This window comes from Solanum lycopersicum, chromosome 4, assembly GCF_036512215.1.
Source record: "Solanum lycopersicum chromosome 4, SLM_r2.1".
Classification (NCBI taxonomy): Eukaryota; Viridiplantae; Streptophyta; class Magnoliopsida; order Solanales; family Solanaceae; genus Solanum; species Solanum lycopersicum.
Window position 1 is genome coordinate 3,036,769 of NC_090803.1, and position 4,602 is coordinate 3,041,370.

A 4,602-nucleotide genomic window follows, 5' to 3' on the forward strand; every position below is an offset into this window, starting at 1 on the left:
CCCTGACGTCATCTTGGTTGAGTTATACCTGATTGTTCCTTGATTATCACGTGTCATCCTTTGATACGTTCATCAGTTATCAAGTTTGAGTTTTGACTTACATAATTGATATTTTCATAAACTTCAATAAAAATAACTCACATATCTTCGTATATAAAATAAATAACTCCAACACTTCATATATATTTATAACCCTCAAAATATTACAACTTATGTTTGTGATATCTTGTGATATTTCTTTGTATAGTTCTTAAATAAAATTTAAGGATTATTTATTGATATAAATTACCCTTTTCATCTTAGCTTATTCGACATATTTTTTTAAATTCTTTCTCAAAAAGAATTTTATCATTTTATAATTTAAATAATTAAAAAAATTCTCATTTTATCTTTAGTGAAATAATTTATAGTCATACAAATATATAAATTTCGTTTTAGATCATAAATTTATAAAAATAATTATTTCTTAAATTTTATATCGATTCAAATAATGCTGCACAAATTGAAACAGAGGAAATAACAACATCTTTGACTCCTATTTCACCATATATTTTGGAAAATTTTGTTTATAAAAATTTAAAAGTTAAAATATTGTTTGTCCACATATTTTTTCAAGAAACCAGTTTATGGGTGAAACTTTTTTTCCATTTACAAAATTTAGATTTTTTTTTCTAAATAAAATGTATGTCTAGATAAAAATTAGAACTTCAAAAACTATTTTTATCGCAACTTCAAAGGGATAACAATTCAAAAATGAAATACAACATTATACATTATGTACTAATTTCTCATTTTTCCACCCATCTCTTCAAATTATATCTCTTTGTTTTTTCATCATTCAATATTCGATATTCGTTTTGAAATTTGACTGATTCAAATTCGTGTGTGAAAATTCTCATTTTAAAATAAAACGCTCCATATAAAACGATAACAATGACAACAACAACATATCTAGTAAAATATCACTGCTCCACTTGTAGGGTTTGAAGAAAATAGAATATGCATAATAACGTAGATTTTATTACTATCTCGTGAAAATAGAAAAACTATGTTCCACTCGAATTTAAGTATTATTTTGAGAGGGAACATAAGAGCTTTTTCATCATAATTTAAGAATTAGGACCACATTTTTTTTAATTTTAAGGGCCTAAAATTGCCATCAAATAGTAGGGGTCCAATATCTACTTATCTATCTATTGAAAATGATTGAACAAAACTCAATATTCCTTTACTTTTCATTTACACTTTGGGCAGCTCAAATTGATAAATTCAAAATCATAATTTATGTTATAATTTTTCGAGTTTCATTTCTAAACTATTAGATGTCTAATATTTTCATTTGATTTATCATGAGTTATTTATTTGAAATGATATTATTCCTTCCATTTTACATCTTTAAAGAAAAAAAGATTAAGACATAAGTTAGATATAATTTCCGATTTTCACCCTTAACAATTATTATTAAATTTATGATTAAAATAAATTAAATAGTAATTATACTAATTAATTTCAATACTAACTAATGAAGGATAAAATTAAAAAGACATTTTAAAAATCGTCTTGAAGATTGAATCAACTTAAAAAATAAAAATATCTTAACAATTTAAATAATTTAAAATAAAAAAATATTAACTATTTATCAAAATATACATTAACTATTCTCGTTAGCTACGATTATATTGTCCAAGTTATTTAAAAAAAAAAAAGATTGCCAATTTATTGTGTTTTATTGGCTTAAAAAAAGAATCATATTCTTCTAACTGATTACAAATATGATTTATTGGCAAAATATATAATACATTATATATATATATATATATATATATTATTTTTAAAAGTTCCTCAATTTCTGAAGTAAAAACGGAAAATGTTGTCATTTCGTAAGAAAATATTAATATGTAAAAAATTAATATTAAGAAACTACGATTTTATTGCTAATACTTCCTCCGTAACTTTGTAGTTATTATGTTACTTCAATTCGAATATGATAAATTAAATATTTAAAATTTTAAAAATTATAAATTATAATTTTTTTTTTTCATATCAATACGATGAAACAATAAAAATCATGACATGTTAATTAAGGTTTTATTGTTAATTTTAAAAAAGAAAATTACGACAACTATAAGAAGACGGAAGAAGTACGTGGCTAATTAAATAAGATTAACAATAATTTTTCTATTAGTGTACATGGATTTATTTTTGTTCTTCGCATATCTTAACTCAAGTAACCAAAAAAAGTAATAATAATTAATCTACCACTAAGTTGAAATTAAACTACAAATAAAATTTTAAAAAAATTACACAAAGCACTTCATTAACTTGTCATTAAAACATCACAATTCTTCACAAAATCTTGTAAATTAATTAATCATGCAAAGAGGCCACTTATGTATGAATAATTTTTCTTCACATATCCAACTCATTTGACAAATTAATAAAGATTAACCAAGCATTAATACTAGAAATTAAATATATTTTAATCAAAAACACTTCCTTAAGTTGTCATTAACCCTCCTAATTACAACATTTTGAATCTTACTAGAGATGAATGAAACTTTGTCATCAAACTAGACTAGACAATTAAAAACATCAAAAATTTTTGTTAAATAAAGATAAATTAAGCACTACAACTTGAAATTAAACAGCAAATAGACATTAACAAAATAAAATAAATAGAAAATAGACAAAAAAAAAATTCATTAACTTGTCATTAACCCTCCTTACAACATTTTGAATCAACCTAGATAATAATTAAACTAGTCATCAAGGAAAATAACATCAAAACTCTTAAAATACTTTTAAAGAGTAATAAACATTAATCTACCATTAAGTTGATTAAACTAAAACTAAACAAAAATAATATACAAAACACTTCCTTGACTTATCATTAGTCCTCCTTACATCATTTTCAAAACTAGCAAAATCAAAATTAAAATAAAACTAGTTAGCAACTAACCATCTAAAAAACATAAAAATTGTTATAATTTTTTTTTTTTGGGGGGGGGGGGGGGGGTAAGTGATGATAAATATTACTAACAAAAAAAACCAAAGTTACCATTATCAAAATTAAGTGCATAACTTAAAGGATCATAATGAAAACTCAACTTGTTGTTACTCTTCTTGTTCTTCTTTTGATTCAAGAATTCACTTCTCAATTTCAAGAAAATGTTCCTCAACTTTTTTTTTCTATACAAAAATACCAATCTTGAGTTGCAACACATCTCAACTACAAACCCCATCACTAGAAAATAATATTATGATTTTTTTTTTTATCAAATTCAAGAAAATGTAATGTGTAAAATGGGAGTTATAAAGAAGAGATAAATAGGAAAAATTTTGTTTTTTGTTTTTTTGTGGATGTATTTTAGGGTGTGTTTGGCTTACAATGTAAGAGAGGGAGCAGAGTATTGAGACAGAGTTTGAGATATTTGAGTGACTAAAGTATTGTCAAATGTCTATCATATGGTATACTATGAAAAGTGATTTTGTTTTTTTTTTTGGATTTGGGATTATTTGGGTTGTAAGAAGGTTCTTTCTTTACTTTATTACCTTTTGGTAAAAGGAGGGTTTAGATTTTGTGTATTTCGATAGTTTTCGTGTATTTTGATTAATTATTTTTCTATTCGACTTTATATGATGTTTGAGAAAAAAATTTAAAAGATTTTTGAACTTCGTGGTTTAAAATTATTCGTTAGATATTTATGTGTTTGAAAAATTATTTTATTAAGGATTTACATTTTGTGCATTCATGATAGCTTTCGTGTATTTTGATTAATTTATTATGCTATTTTTGATGTATTTTAACTAATTTTTATGATAGTTTTCGTATATTTTGACTAATTTCTTATATTAACTTTGGTGTATTGTGACTAATTTATTGAGATATATGTCTGTTTTCTACTAATATAGATATAGAGTCATCCTGTTTATCAAAATTTAATCAGATGAAAAATATATGTTATAATTGAAATTTGAATATGAAATTTCACAGTATATTTTATAAATCACTCAGACATATTCAGATGATTTGGTCATTTAAAAGATAACATGTAATTTGTTATAATTTTGAAAAATAAAGTAATTAATAATTTGTTGTAACTTAATAAATTGCATTCATAATTTTTTTTTTCTTTTTACATAGTATTATATTTATAACTAGTCCTTTTAAGAAATTATATTTTTATAATATTAAAGAGGAATGATAAACTTTTGAGAAGAAAATGGTGAATAAATCATAAAACATCTAATCCCCCAAAGATTTGATAGTATAACATCTTTGCTTTATTGAAAATTGCAAGAACCTTACATGTTAGTTGTTAGTATCAATTATTATGTTCTTTTGTTGAAGTATGAGATATGTTTCAACAATTAATAATTACATTCGAGAGAAATATCGTTTATTAATGCGCTTCGTATTCGTCTGATGTTTACTCTAAAAAATATAATGATATTTGCATCTCTCGTCAATACTAATATAATTACTGTAACTCGACTTTAAACCAATTAATATCGATTATATGAATCCTCAAGAACCATATAAAAGAATTATACATTTTCAATTAGAAATCTTTTGTAAACCAATCTATTTTCTAGTCATAT

The 4,602-nt window shown here is 23.1% G+C and overlaps 1 long non-coding RNA gene across 1 annotated transcript; it reads right to left on the bottom strand.

Annotated features, from left to right (window-relative positions):
• Window positions 1-2,683: 2,683 nt before the first annotated feature.
• On the bottom strand, window positions 2,684-3,437 carry LOC104646722 (uncharacterized). Its single transcript, XR_740907.4, has 2 exons — window positions 3,109-3,437; window positions 2,684-2,917 (listed from the first exon to the last, which is right to left on the bottom strand). It is a non-coding gene; the product is annotated as an uncharacterized lncRNA (long non-coding RNA).
• Window positions 3,438-4,602: the final 1,165 nt, after the last annotated feature.